The sequence below is a fragment of the Chiloscyllium plagiosum genome, chromosome 22 (assembly GCF_004010195.1).
Source record: "Chiloscyllium plagiosum isolate BGI_BamShark_2017 chromosome 22, ASM401019v2, whole genome shotgun sequence".
NCBI classification, from domain to species: domain Eukaryota; kingdom Metazoa; phylum Chordata; class Chondrichthyes; order Orectolobiformes; family Hemiscylliidae; genus Chiloscyllium; species Chiloscyllium plagiosum.
Genome location: NC_057731.1, coordinates 34,177,804 through 34,194,111, shown reverse-complemented (window position 1 = coordinate 34,194,111; position 16,308 = coordinate 34,177,804). Strand labels below are relative to the sequence as shown.

The following is a 16,308-nucleotide window of genomic DNA, read 5'->3' as shown; positions in this document are numbered from 1 at the left end:
CCTATAAGTGGGCCTGAAGAAGGGCCTGTGCCCGAAACGTCGAATCTCCTGTTCCCTGGATGCTGCCTGACCTGCTGTGCTGTTCCAGCAATAAAGTTTCAACTACCTATAAGTGGTGCAAGAAGACAGTTTGTCAGCACATTCTCAAGGTCATCTAGTGTTGGGCAGAAACATTCTAGCCCAGCCAGCATTGCCCGCATACCGCAAATGGATTTAAAACAAAATATTTAATACTACCCTTGCTTGTGGTATCAGGATGTTGTACCATCCTGATGGTCACCTATGATTTGTTCCGAGATCTACATGGCCTTGGAAACCAGACCTGAAACATTAGCTACATGCAAAATGTGCCATGCTATAATGCTTTACAGGTATGAAGAAAAGCTGGACAGTGTTTAAGGAACCTAAAAAACGTGTTACAGATTTTTTTGCTTTGATGCACTTGGCTGACTGTAGCAGTGGTGCTAGTTGTGCTTGGAGGACATAATTGTTGTTTGTCTGCCAATAAGGCACACTCATTTTCACATAATGTACCTATATCTTGCCCAAAATATCCTGGCTAAAGGCTTTAACTGGTGTAGGGGTGAGCACTAATTTAATTTGCCTCTCTGAAAGCTCCTCTTCAGAAAAGTCACACTTTGCGGCAGCATCTCCTGACAAAACCAGTCAATAGACTTAGTTTTGCTGTCAGTATGACATGAGATGACGTCTACTAATCATAAGTACTAAGTGCACGAGTAGGCAATTCAGTCCCTTAATCCTGTTTTGCCATTTGATACAATCATGCCTCATCTCACGTCAGCCTCAATTCCATTTTCCAGCCTGCTCTCCATACCTCTTCAACTCATTACTAATTTAAAAAAGACTGTCTATCTCCTCCTTAAATTTACTCAATGTCCCAGTATCCATGACACTCTACGGTAATGAGTTTCACAAATTCACGACCTGTTGATAGAAGTAATTTCTCCTCATGTTTTAAATTTGCTGCTCCTTATCCTAAAACTATGACTTCTCATTCCAGATAGTCTCACATGAGGAAATATCCTTTCTATGTCTACTTTGTTAATCCCCTTATCAATTCTGCAGCTAATTCTTATCTTGGAATATTCCTCAAGAACCTTCCACATCTTTTATGGATATTTCTTAATTCTGAAAAGATCCCTGGGCAAGCAAGAGTTTCAGAACTCCCTTCCTGGGTAATTTATCAGTTGCACTATGTAACTCAAGTGCATAAGTTGATTGCACAGATATAACTCGGTAATGGTATCACTGGATGACCAGGCCATAAGCAATGCTTGCATTCCATTTCTCTTTGCATTTTTAAAAAACGTTGTATGCAATGAAGGGCTTATTTCTTCTGCAACTTTAATCTCACTTTCTTTTTCTTCCTTTATGCCTCTGTTTAGCTTTATTTTTCCTTGTTGCTACCCTTTACCAGCTTTAATTCCTTTAAGTGTTGGTGCAGGAACAACACAATGGCAGATTTAACATTTCAGACTTGTAGCTATAAAACTTAGCCTCCAGGTGGCATTTGTACGAAATAGGACATTGTAAACAGTCTCAGCTGTCCAAGGAGGAGAATTGGAATCAGTTAAGAATTTAAAAGTTGAGAGAGAAGGAATATTTCTCAGGAATTAAGTAAACATAAAAAGGATATTGCTGGAAATAGATACCAACTTTATTTTGCTGTTTAAGATTTTTATCAACTTTCTTATTTAAAGCTTTGATATCTTCTTCTTTTGTGTTTTTATGTGAAAGAACATTGCCAGGCTCATGTGAGGTGCCAAACTGCAAATAATTAAGTTTATGATCTTTCATAAGTCAGATATCACTCTGGGTACTGACTTGTCTAGAGTTACCTTCAACATAGTTTTGATGATGTTAGCATGGGAAGGAATTTTGATACAAAGACAAGGAGCACTACGTAATCTTCTTCACCTAATGTTGTGAATTATTTTTAGATTTGCTCCTAAAAGTAGATGACTTTGTTGTGTAAGGTCTCATCAACATTTAGGTGTCAATCAGCAGCTTGGCTTGAACATAAAATCCTCAGGAACCAGTACCACTTTAATTCAACTAAAATAATGAAAGTTCAAATAAATTCTGTAACTATTTCAAAACTGGAAAAACTCAGTAGCTCAGGCAGCATCTATGGACAGAAAGAGAGCTTACATTTCAGTTCAACGCCTTTTAATCAGAACTTACATGAAAAGTTTTCTACCTAAAACTAAGTGTTTTTAAAATGCTGTCTGACCTGCAGAATGTTTCCAAATTTTTCTTTCCCTTATGTCAGATTTTCACATCTGCAGTATTCCACTTTTATATGTGCATGCAGTTCCTGTTTGCACCACTTGATGGCTTACTTCACATTTTTCTCTCATTTTATTTGTCAACTTAGTTCCATTTTGAAGTCTCATATCAACATTTATTTTGGAAAATATCTACGCATTGCACAATTTAATCACTATCTTCTTAAAAACTGCTTTTCCCCTGAAACTCAATAACAAAACTTCACAAACTTGCAAATAAAGTGTGTTTTTTAAAACACTGGAGGAAGGTCAGGTGTGGAAGGTCGGGCAAACAGAGGAGTAGATTTCAGTGAAGTCGATTCAGTGAAGTCAGGTAACTTAGGTTAAGAAAGTTCCTGACTCAGCACATCACATCAACATAAAGAACCTTGTAACATGAAAGTGGCCAATCCAGCAGTGGATTGGAAGCAATCATGTAATGTTGATTTTATCCTAGAATTTTTAAAAGCTATCAGCCTCTCCCTCACATCTCCACTTACATGCCATGACAATAAAAAAAGTGCTGACTTAGTCCTCCCATTCATTCTCCATATCCCCTCATATCGCTATTACACTTCCATGACAACTCATACCCCCACAGCCACTCATCTAGCAGCCACCATATTCAGATTTCAGAAGCCATGGCGATGGAAAATAAATTATAATCCAGTAGAGCTTATAAACATTTGATGCAGAAAAAAATCAAATCAAGAACCTTAAATCCCCTCAAAGTCATGTGTTACAAAAACAAATGTCTATTCAGTAATCACAAAAAAAAACTTAATTCTTTAAAGCCCTCTTATAAGTATCAAAATGTGAATTCAGTCCCAAAGGTGACAAGTGCTTTTGGAGTTTTTGAAATTCTGCCCAACATTCATAATAATCTCAGGTGTGTAACTGTTCTTGAGAAATTTCAGCAATGAATACTACCGAAACTGCTGGAAAAGATGGAAGATCAAACTAGTGTTCTTTTTCAACTTCAGTCATCCTTTAAGAGTATTTCTATTGCACCAAACATTTGTGACTGACGTGGACTAAGGCTCTGGAGTCTGTTTGAACTCAACACTAATTTAAACTGTCTTGGTCCATTTGGATTTCCTGCCTGTATGACCCATGGAACACTTCCTTTCAGTAGAAGTGGAATTTGACACAAATGGATGAGGGTTATCAACAGGTAGGTATCATCTCATTTTTACTAATCTCCAGAATCAGCTCAACTCCTCTAAAATCTGATTTATAATCTTTAATTTGTAAAAAGTGCACAGATAATTTATCGTTGAAAACTTCAATGAATTACACATAATTGGGTGAATTGCAAATTAAATAGGGATAGCAAAGCCCATTCATTTCACTTTAATCCTTCACGGAAAACCAGTACCTCTTCAATAGTGAAACATCTTATAAACACAATTCCAAACAGCAATCTTTGCCTGCATCTGCAACAATACAATTTTGGTCACCTATGATTTTCCTATTCTAACCCTGAAACTCATAATTGAACAATGATGTATGCATTTCTCTCAAAGATGGCTAAAATCAGGGAATTAGTAGTATGGGAGATTCAGTCCAAACACGATAGTTTGTTTAATGTCTATGACAAGACATTTTCAAACAATAGTTACTTAAAGATTTATTCCTATTCGAAAAGAGTAGCTAATGGTTTTGTAATCAAAGGACGAAGAATATTTTACTGGTCCAATCATAATGTCCAAGTGCATTTGTCATCACACTTCTAGTTGGACCAACTATAGAGCAATTAAAGCCACCCAGTTTAGTAGCTAGTTAACATCTATTCATTAATAAACTCTAATTTGTTCATTGAAAGTCTGAACATAACAGTTGGCAATAAAAATGTATTTACAAAAATAAGTTAATTCAGAATGTCAATTACCTCTAAAAGTATTGTAGTGAAGTTTGTTCTGCACAGTGGAAAATGCAGACTCAATACAAGCCTGGAGGTTACAATTAAACACCCAGCATGACTAACACAGGCTCCAATTACAATTATTAAAGGCTTTTCCTCTAATTTCTCTCATAAAATAAGACTTTTAATCATAACCTAACAGCATAGATAGCAGTATCAATTCCAAATTTTCTATGATATCCAGTTATTTTGTATGTTGAACTTTTCAAAATGCAATAATTTCAGGATAAAATTACATTTTGAAAAGGTTGTATCGATACAGTGAAGATTCCTTCAATAATTCTGTGAAACTTCCCACTTTTGATGGATTACTAAAATAATTGCTGCATGTATCATTCCTAAAAGGAACAATATTAATTGCTTAAAACAAAAAAAAGGGTTTTCAACACTTACCTAGTTCTAACAAAAATACCTTGATATTACAGGCTTAGAAAAATCAGGAGATCTGACATTCCAACCATTTTGTAATTTATTTAATGTGATGCTATTTTTTTTGTTGTAGGAACCTAAATAGGAGGCTAGTTAGCTCAGTTGGCTAGATGGCTCATGTGTGGCTTAGAATTAATTTGTTCTCATACAGCTACCAGTTGAAGTGCTAACATTTTAGAGGATACTGGACACAAATGGGCCGCTGCTAGAGTAAGAGACAAAGACTGTGTAAGTCACAGAGTCATAGCTCTGTACAGCATGAAACAGATCCTTCAGGTGCCAGCACACTGGAGATTGAGATTATACACTGTGGCCGAATTGTTTGCAGTAGAACCAAACTCTGATGGGTCAGGCTACAAGGGAAGTCTAATAGGCATGCATAGTGAAGTACAAACAGAAATTGCTAGAAAAGCTCAGAAGGTCTGGTAGAACAGTTCTGAGGAACGGTCACCAGACCCAAAACATTCACTCTGATTTCTCTTCATAGATGCTGCTGAGCTTTTCCAGTAACTTCTGTTTTGGCTTCTGATTTTCAGCATCCAGTTATTTCAGTTTTAATTACGCACAGTGAAATTCCTGTCTACTAATGTATATGTGGCTTGTACATCACAGTCATGAGCTACGTCATTGAAGATTAGCATTTGTGTCCAGTATCCTCTAAAATGTTAGCACTTCAACTGGTAGCTGTATGAGAACAAATTAATTCTAATGCCGCAGAATGAAGATATTAACCCTGCTGCCTGGATTCTGGCAATGACCCCATGGTGGGAGTGGAAATTCTTACAGTTGCATTACATCTCAGAGTTAAATTGTTGTGCTTGTGAAGTGACCAAGGTACCCTGCACCATGGGGAATCCTGCATCCTCAAAAGGTGGGTGCTTGTTGTGTGCTTCCCTCTAGGAAAAGAAAATGAGATGTACTTGGCATTCGCAGAATACACAGCTTCAGCAGTTTCCCTTATGCAACAGCAAAAAGCACATTGGGAGAAACATTGTTCAAGTTTAGAATGAACAAGACAGAAGAAATTTATGGTGACTGTCATTTTCATAGTCACTGGCATCATCAGGCTTCATTCGTAGTTGTAGCAGGTGATACATTTCAGTTAGGACCTTCTTCATGATATAATGACACAGCTCTTTGCAGCATTTGCAACAGGAAATCTGGCTTATTGAACAGCTTAGGTGGATACAGCCTTCATCTGAGAAATCATCTACCCATTCCTCCAGTTTCAGCATCTTGACCTGCTCTGTGTCACTTCAGCTTATTCTCTCTATCACGTTGTAAGCCAACAAACTGTATCCATGCCTGGGAGTAAATAGGTTGTGCAGAATCATTAAAATCAGGTCAAAGTCATTCAACTTTGCATCACCTGACTCTCTACAGACTTTGGCAATTTTAAACCACCCAGGAAAGTAAGCAACACTTTTACAAGTCTAAAAATTTGGAGAGTTAAAGAGCTGGTCCACAGCAATGCAAGCATTACAGGAAATTGTGGATTCTTAGAATTTCCTTATTGATAAATGAATTAGTTTGAAGTGTGATTCTAATAGTTGCGAGATTAAAGGTATCTAATGCTACAAGATTATTTCCCTGAATTTGTGACGATATGTCATCCCACAGCCAACTTAATTGGAAGGAAATGACCTGGGCATTACCTCACTGTTGTTTATGGAACTTTGTTTTGCATAAATTAGCTTTCATTATTTCCTACATAAAAGCAGTGACAACAGTTCAAAGGTGCTTCACTGGCTGTAAAACATGTTGGGATTTCTGATTGTCATGAAAGATGCTATACAAATGCAAGCTATCTTCCTCAGCAACATTTTATAGCTTCCAGGCAAGTGATAGAAAGGCTGCCTTCTGTTCTTGGTCAAAAGAATGAATCAACCTGTTGAGTGGTTCTATGGGTGGGAATGTACAGGAGAAAAAGAATGAAGAACCATAGCGAATGAGAGTCTCCAGTCTACCCTGATTTATTAAAATAAGTGGATAATGCTGTTAGATTAAGCTGTCAGTGGCATCTAGCCTAAGTAGCTATGCATGCTCCTTGATATACATTCCATTCACCTGTTGCTCAAAAGCAAGGAACCAAATCTTAATGTGATCAGTTAATTTGCTAGAAGCATTAATTTTAAGAGTGTGAAACATTCATACTGTAAAAGAGAATAGGATTAATCCTGAAAAATGCTCACTCTTAGACTGCCCTTAAAGGGCAAGGTTTCTCAAAATTTTGACTAACAGATTAAGCTAGCTATTTTAAGCTACTACAACAGTAGCAATACAAGTAGTTTTTGCTACTAAGGATGCTGCTGCCAACACAAAAGACAAATGAGAAATGTTGTATATGGATTTTAGTGCTGGTGTGATGCTAGGTACATAGCTGTACATCCCAAAACCTGGCAGATGATATCAACCAGCATATTGGCTGTTCAAAACAAACAAGGTACTGACTGTACTCAACCAGCTCACATGTGTAAAACTCAAAAAAATACGTCCAACATTAGATGCGATTCTGTGACGAGACAGCATGTGTTAAGTAATCCTGGATATGCAAAGAATTATGTGGATGACCAATTTGAGATTGTCAGTTGGACTTAAAGTATTGCAAAGTACTTCAGTATTACTTGCCACACATATTAATACACAGAGCTCTGTTCTTGATAGACAGAAAGAATGTGTACACATCGCATTTGTTTGTGATTTTTGTGAAGATTTATAGCTCAGGTTGTAAGTTTGTTTGCTGAACTGGAAGGAAGCTCAGATGTTTTGTCACCATACTAGGTAACATTATCAGTGAACCCTTGTTAAAGCACTGGTATACTGCGCCACTTTCTATTTACATGCCTTGGTCTGTTGTGGTGGGTGATATCACTTCCGTTTTTTTTCCTGAGGTTGGTAGATGGGGTCCAAATTGATGTGTTTGTTGATAGAGTTCTGGTTTGAACGCCAGGCCTCTAGGAATTCCCATGTGTCTTTCTTTAGCCTGTCCCAGGTTGGATGTATTGTCCCAGTCAAACTGATGCCTCTTGTTGTCTGTGTGTAAAAATACTGGTGATAGTTGGTTGTGTCTTTTGGTGGCTCGTTGGTGCTAATTTATCCTGGTAGCTAGTTTCCTGCCAGTCTGTCCGAAGCAATGTTTGTTGCAATCCTTGCAGACATTCATTCTGCTGGTTGTTGGTACAGGGTCCTTTAAGTTCATCAAGAGTTGTTTCATGTGTTAGTAGTTTTGTGGGCTACCATGATGCCATGGGGCCGGAGTAGTCTGGTTGTCATCTCAGAGAGGTCTTTAATGTATGGTAGCGAGGCTAGAGTCTCTGGGCATGTTGTGTCTTCTTGTTTAAGTCTGTTATTGTAAGAATCAGCGGACTGTGCATATTGGGTAACCATTGTTATTGAATATGTAGTATAGGTGTTTTTCTTTGGCATCTCATAGTTCCTGGGTGCTGCAGCCAGTTAAGGCTCATTTAAATGTCCTGATGCAGCTCAGTTTGTGGTTGTTGAGATGATAGTCTTGTAGTTGAGTATCTGGTCTGTGTGTATCGCTTTCCTGTAGACGCTGGTCTATAGCTCTCCATTGGTTTTTCACTCTACTGTGACATCTCTGAAGGGGTGTCAGTTGTTGTTCTCTTCCTCTTTGGTGAACTTTATACCAGGAACAATGTTGTTTGTGTATTTCTCCAAATTTGTTCTGCTTCATGATGACAAGAGGTGGCATCCACATAGTGGATCCAAAGGTTGGGCTGGATTGTGGGGAGGGGCTGTTCTTTCCAACCTCTGCATAAGTGCTTCTGCCAAGAATCCTGAGATTGGTGACTCCATGGGTGTCCCTTTGATTTGTCTGTCCCTTTGATTTGTCTGTAGGTCTTGTTGTTGAAGGTGGTGGGTTGTGAAGCACAGGTCTACTAGTATGAGGATGCTGTCCTTGCTGATGGTGCTGTCTGGTGTTTGTGTCCTTGGTTCGTTTAGTATTCGGCTAATATTTCATTGACCAGGGTGATGTTTATTGATGTGAACAGGGCCGTCACGTTGCTCCTAGGCGGAGTGGACAGAGTGGCTAGACATGAGACTGTGGGTCGGAGGGGAGCCCCTGGTTTGTGTACCTTTAGTAATCCATAGAAAAGGGGTGTGTTGGATCCTTCAGGTTTCATTCTTTGGAGGCCTGTTTTGTTAATTTCACCTGTCGTGTGGAGTTTCATCAGTGATGTTGTAATACTGTTTTCTATAATACTGCATTTGTCGCAAATCAACAAAATAGGCAAAATCCAATCTCTGCTTCTTTTTTTCAAGGCAGTGTTTTGAGTAATCAGATTCCACCTGCCTAGTTTAATATGTAAACAAAGCCTGGCAGTTACCTGGCAGTTATCATCTAACTGGACATTCTTCAAGGCAACATTTTTATCACAGCTGTCTTGCCAAAATAAGCAGTCACCTCTCATATAGTATAAATGCTGGTTTTCTTTACATTGGTATTTCTTACAAGTTTTATCAGTATGCGGAAGGTAAACATTTTGACTTTTTTCAGCAATATTTAAGTTTGGTACTAGCAAATACCTAATTGTCAGTTATCTCACAACTAGCAAGGTATTAGATTGTGGAGTTGGATTTATTTTGGTCAGGTAAATTCCAGTAGTTCCCCGTGACACATTTGAATCCCAGTTGTAACTTTGATAAAATAAGAATGCTATCACCACTATTTCCCTCATCACCTTCAAGCAGGGTAAAAAATTAAGGCTTCGCCAATTAGACTGGAATTATGCAAATTGTGATTCTTGGACTTCATGTGAAGAAAACTGTAGTGATTGTAACAAGGTCAGCTAGGTGGATCTCATAGAATACGAGTTCCTTGGTTGGACCAGATTAACAGCCTCAATCTGGGAGCCCTGACTGACAGATAAAAATAGGAGTGTCACATATCCTGACACTCAGAGCTGGATGTGAGGGTGCTGGATCAGTGTCAAGGACTCTCCACATGTAAACAAAGGGTGACTTGGTGATGGGATACTGGCCTCTGTGGAGTTATTTCATGAACAATAGGACGTTATGATCCATATTGTTTACTTTCGAGGATCATTAATTTTCAAGAAGTTCTGGTAAATCAATCAACAGAAAGAACGGGAGCTGTCACCCAAGAATTGGTCTAACAGTGAAGTTGCATGGAAAACAAAGGGATTTCTGTGCTTTTTTAGTTTCAGCATGAACTTGAACAAACAAATAAAAACCTCAACTGCAAAAGCCAAAATTGGCATGGATCTCTTATCAAAACTGTATCTTCAACAGCAGGTAATGCAGAAAAATAAAGTTAAATATGGCTGTATGAGAATGTGAGCTTCAAGTACATTGCAAAGTCACAAACCTTACAGTCAAAATACTTTTTTAAACAAAGAGACTTCCTGGTGATTTTGGTTCCTATTATTGTGCTATTAACGTATAATGTAGAAATGCATACAATTTACAGCAACTTAATTTCATCCTTTTGTTGCATATAACTCTTGATTCAGTCATCTCATTATTATATTGGAGTTTAAATGGACCACCACATGCATTTACATTTCACAATTCTTCCAAAAAAATGGTCAAAATAAAGTCATGCAACAGTAAACAGCAAATCAATGTATATGAATGGTTAGAAAATGCTTTAGTATTTTGATTTCTGCTCATATATTTGTGATGTTTATAGGAACTATAGCTTAAGACACTTCAATGCACACAAAGAAATAAAGAACGAGTTTTACCATTTGTGCTCTTCAATATAATAATTGTTAAGCCAGAGGAAAATGAATATGCAGACATTAACTCAGCAGGCTCCAGTAAACAAATAATTTCAACCGTGAATGTAAATTTAGCTCCCTCATTCGGTTGAGTTTAGTATCTCTCTTTAAGTCAGTTTTGGTGATGTAAATAGCACTCATGAAAAAAAATGGAAGCAAATAAAAATAGGAGCACAGAAAAAGTTACAGGATGCTAGATTTTTAAAAAAATTACTGATGGCAATCTATATCCTTTAAAAGCAGAAAATAATGTGACATGAGCCAAACAGACTAAAAATACATTTTTGTTGAACAAAACTATAAAATGTACTGTTCCACTTTAGCATCATCTGTCATTTTCAAAGTAATAATTCAGATATGCAGTCACTGCTATTAATTGTTACTGAAGTGTTCGAAATTGTATTTCACAGTTACTGGATTTTTGATAATGTTTCTATTCTATTATAACAAAACTATTCGACTGTTGAATGACATTTATTCTAGATTACCCATATTTATAATCAAGTCATGGTTTCCGAAATAACAGAGACATAACAGAAACTATTCAGTTAAGATGGCTACTTGGACAAGTCATGGAATAACTATGAATAATACCTGAAATCACAGATGGAAAAAGCAATTCTAATTACATTTGTATTTCAATATAAACATGTTTAAGAAAGCTGTTGAGACTGTAACATTAACAAGATAACTATACATAATTATAAGAATTCTTCATGTAACTACATAAGAATCTTCAAACACTGTGAATATCTGAAAAACATGAAGTAAATTTAGTTGTAAAAAAGCAATTATCCAATATGATTTTTGCTTTGTTTCAATACATAACCATAGATCAATATGTTAAGGATTTTATGAGAACACTTGATGAACAAAATGTTTTGGTCCGATATCCATGTGGTTTTTAATGCCGGAAGGTTTTTTAAAAGCAGCTAAAAGCTGCATAAAGCACATATTGTCCAATTAATGGGTCTGAATTCAGTTTGAAATACAGAATCATATTTTTGCAGATATTTAAGGTCTGCTCAAAAAACATCCCCAATTGATAGAAAATTGTCCCTTTAAAGAATATAAATTAACACACTGAATTAATGTCTAAAAGAAGCAAAAAAATCTTTACAGGAATAAATAAAAGTATATATTGTGCAACCTGTAATCTAAAAAGATGAAAATACATACCAATATAAATATTTTAGTAAACTGCCACACAAAAATACATGAATGTTTAATTTAGGCACTACCTATGTCATTATCTGTTATACATTCTACCATTGATTCCCTTTTGGGAATCCCAAAATGCATGCAGGTTTTTAAATCTCTCGATATCAGCATTACTTTATATTCTGTTGAAAACACTCAGACACAGCCCTATTGTAGAGGAAAAACTCTCATTCCCTATATAGCACATACTGGAACACATGAAAGGTACATCTTTTGGAGCATCTACAGAGTCACAGCAAGTTTTTTTTTTAAGTTTCCAAATACCACATGGGACTCAGCCTCCCGAGAAATTAACAAATCTACTTTGAGTTTTGGCACAGGGAAAGTCTCCAAATATATTTCTTCGACTCAAAGCAAGCAATAACTATCCATAAGACTCATCAAAATTAAAAGAAATATGAAGAATTTATTTTCGTAATTTTGCACTTTTATTAGATCCAAGCTGAAACATAAAATAGTTCAAAGTTAAGGATGAAAAGGCTCAGCTATCAAAATAACTTTAAAATCCTAGATCTAAACAGAGCTCATTCTGAATTGTTTGAATGAGAGATTAATTTCAGCCTTGTGCATGCTTCAAATTTTCATCTATAATACTGATACACATACAATTCAAAAATATTATATGTATACTTAAGGTTTTACTTTAGTAGCTTTGTTCACATCATAAGTTTGAAGAGTTATCTTAATTGTGAAGATCCAACATATTAGCATGGAGTGTCATTGATGTTAATTTACTCTAATTACATAAATTGTTGCACAATTCCAACAGACTCCAAGGAAGTCTGTTTAGACTATTTCTAACAAGTGGGTTCCCCTTTTTATTTCAAGTTTCAAATGTCTTGTTTATCTTCGTGTATTATGCATTGGATAGAAAGCTCCATTATGCTGGAACATATGCACCCTAGTTTAAACCACTTAACGGCAAAAACATCTTATGGAAAATAAAATGTAATGTCAAAAAATACATAATACTACATGAGTGAGCGGTGTTGTCAATACCCTCACTACAGAGCTTACTTGTGGCTTGTACAGATTTAATTTGCTTTCTCTTCAAAGAATAATATATACATTACTTTCTCCTAGAACACAACAAAAGTAACCAAACACTAGCACATCTTTCATCTTTTGTGCACATTACTTCCTAAATCTATTATGGTTTCAATTAAAAAATATCATAAAGGAGAAGCATTAATTTCAAGTTGTTATTGTATTACGCGCTTCAACTAGAATGGTAGAAGCTTGTGGTCATCCACAGAAAAACTGCATTCATATTACAGTATCTGAATGGTATTATCTACCGTGATTTTTTTTTGCTTTAAATTTAAGTTTAGCTATTTATTTAAACTTCACGTTTGCATGTAAAATGAAATAAGCATTAGTAGTACAATTTTAATGTAATTGCTTCATGTTGTGCGATTTATTTTTACATTGTTACAAAATTGAGAGGCAATAAGATGTGGTTTATTACAAGCTTTATTTAAATGGCCATATTGTAAGTTAAACATATTCTGTATAAAGCTCTAACCATATGCAATATTTTTGTGCCATTGTTCAACCCCCATGTTTTTATTTCTTTTTAAACCAAAAACAAAGTTTGCATGGAGGCTAACTTAGTGTACAGTATTGCAAAGTTACAGCAATTGAGGGATAAGTCAGAGGCTGCTTTCCATCTCATGAGACCATCGATTGCATCTTGGTAATCAACTATGATTAACATTATCTGCTGCAGCTCACCATGCCAGTGTCAGTGGCATTTGGAGCATAAGAAGACAGTGCTCTGAAAAGATGTAGGATTTCCTGGTCTATGCCTTCTCTGGGCTCTTCTTTCAGCCTTCTGTTTCACGTCACCTTTTCTGCTGCCCTTCAACTAGTCAGCCTCTGGAGGATATAGCCATCAGCGATTATCTTCCAGTTTTGAGTTTTTGTATGCTCATGTATGTGCACTTTGAATGGGATAATGTCTACATTATATCAGAAAAGTGAAGCTCAAGTAGTCTATAAAATTCATTGCCAGTTTAAGAGTGCATTATTATACACAACACAGAGAACCAAAGACTTTCCAACCCTATTCTTGTTTTACTTTGTTTCCTTTTAACAATACTGTCATGTCAAGCATAGTAAATACTAAGTCCCAGTAATCTAACTGAATTATTTGATAACTAATGGCATTTAGCTCCATGTTACAGACTGATACAGTGCTAATTCTGTATAGTTTCAATCTCACAATTTGAATCCAAGAAACAGCATGAGAAAATTGATCAGTAACAAGATGTTCCTGGTCAAGTTTCTCTTCAGAAGCAACTTACCTGTAAATAATAACTATTCAAAATACAGAAACATTGCTGAAGAACAGCAGAACAAATGAAATGTATGATTTTAAAACTGCACCTTGGCAAAGCAGTTTGAAGCGTTCGGACATTAAAGCTACTACGTGAATACAAGCTCTGGTTATTTATTTGCTTCTGAGATGTAATTATTAAAACAGTGATATGCCAAGGAATATACTGAGAAAATTATAGTTAATACTAAAGGTTGCTGTTCCCATAATACTTTATCCCATCAATAAGCAACAAAAGGCAGTGCTGGCTTTTGGTTTGTCTCGGTTTGTTTTGACCCAACCAAGTTTTTCCCCAGGGCTCAATTCTCCCTCCTGAAAGACTGCATTGACCACAGCATACTGCCTGTTAACTAGACAAAGTCAGTACTATTCTAACACTGATTTCTTTGTAAGCATATATAAAATGACCCAGTGACACTACACAAAGATAGTAATTATTGAATTACACAGCCTGTCACTGTCGTTTGTGTCACACCTCTAACAGGTGCCATTAACAGAACTGGCAAATTATAATAATCTTTTCAAGCCCTCTGTGGTCCTAATAATGCCTTTTCCTGCCCACATAATCTATGTCTGAACAGTAAGCCATTTATATTGTTACTATACATAGTGAACTGAAAGCTTTGACTTGTAGCTTGTTAAGATTGAAGAGCATTTACTATAACATTTACCATAAAAATGGTTTACAGTGCAGGATAATAACATACATTACGAAGCACTTAATATCAACAGCAAGGGATAAGATCATGACCATCAATTGGAGTTATTTCTAATATAAAATAGCTCATATAATTTATTTTATGGAACTGTGGTATATTATGCAGTCCAGGTTTTAGTGAAAAAGGACTCTTGTTTTGTTTAAAATTTAACTATAAGCAATACAAGATATGAAAACAATCATTAGAGCTTATTATTTTGAATTACAATTTCAGGTTAAATCATATGAAAGCTAATTGATTAGAATAGCAAATCAAGTACAAATTGCACATGGGGTGAAGGAATGCTTAGGGAATTTCGTTTTTTGCAATTTCCTTAAAATTAGGTTTTCCTTCAATTTCCTTAAGAAAAACAACAATGTGCAATGCTAGTTTATATTTCAAGTTAACTAATCTTCTTATAAAGGTTTTGATTTGCTTTTATTTCAAATCAGATAGCAATATGCTATAGCACAGGAAAAAAAATAGGATCCAAACAGTTGTGTAACATTGCTCAGGCAATATTACGAGAAATATATTTTCCTTAAATAATTATTGTTTGTGCACGTGTGTAATAATCCATATAAAAATGTACTTTCACCTCCGTGACACACTTATTTCTTTGAAATTTGATGCAGTAAAGTTGTGTGTTATCAGTATTGAGAGGTGTAAAAACAAGCTATGATAAAACTTTAATGCTAAGAATGTCAGTCACATTAATCATTTACTCTATGCAAACATCATTCTAATGATCACTCTGAACAGAAAAAAAATTGTTCAAAACTGAGCATCCTTTAAAGGTTTGGAGTGAGGGTATGGGTGGAGACAGGAAATGTCAAAAACATATTTATAATTTTCCAAATGTATCTCAAAAAGAAAGCCAGTGTTATGCATTTTGCAAATCAAATGTAAATTTCAGGCCATACTGTTCCTAATTATTCTAGTGTTTTATTTTTATGTAGTGATTAATTTAAAATGAAGTATAACATGGTAGTCCTTCTTTATTTGATAATTATTCATTGATAGTAAACACCTCTGATTCTTTTGATAGAAGCAAAGAGATGGTATGCGTTTTTTTTCATTTAAAAACCAATCACTAATCATAATACTAAGGTTAAGTTTATTCTGAAACCAAAACCTTTATTGCAAAATTCGACAATTTTTCAATTGACAAGCGAAAGAACAACAATCTCACTGTGCATCATTTGATAGGTTGATGTGAATTTTAAAGTGCACTATAAAATAATATTTAAAATCAGAATTAATCCATATTTGCATTATTATATTATTCAAGAGATTTCCTACCAATAATATTTGCATGAGGCAATTGAATTCTATGAGAATTAAGTTACATATGGAGACAAGATATGGACTAATGAAAGGTAAACTTTTATGCTGAAATTCTTCATGGTCACTGAAGCAAGTTACCAAAATTCAACTGGTAAAGATACAGTATTTTAAAGCAAAAACTAAAACTAAAACAATAACTCCTGTATTGTCTGTTCCAAATTTTCAGCTTAGATGTTGAAAACATTAGCTAGATTACTAATGCATGTTTATAAGCCCTACCTGATTGTGCACCAGTCAAGTAAATTGAAAGAATGTTACAGAAAAGTCAAACTTAGAAACAGCTCAAGAGCGCAGC

At 35.6% G+C, this 16,308-nt stretch overlaps 1 protein-coding gene across 1 annotated transcript in view; it reads right to left on the bottom strand.

The window, feature by feature from the left end:
- Nucleotides 1-16,308, bottom strand: part of vti1a (vesicle transport through interaction with t-SNAREs 1A) — a 304,045-nt gene that overhangs the window by 205,787 nt on the left and 81,950 nt on the right. The window lies entirely within an intron of this gene.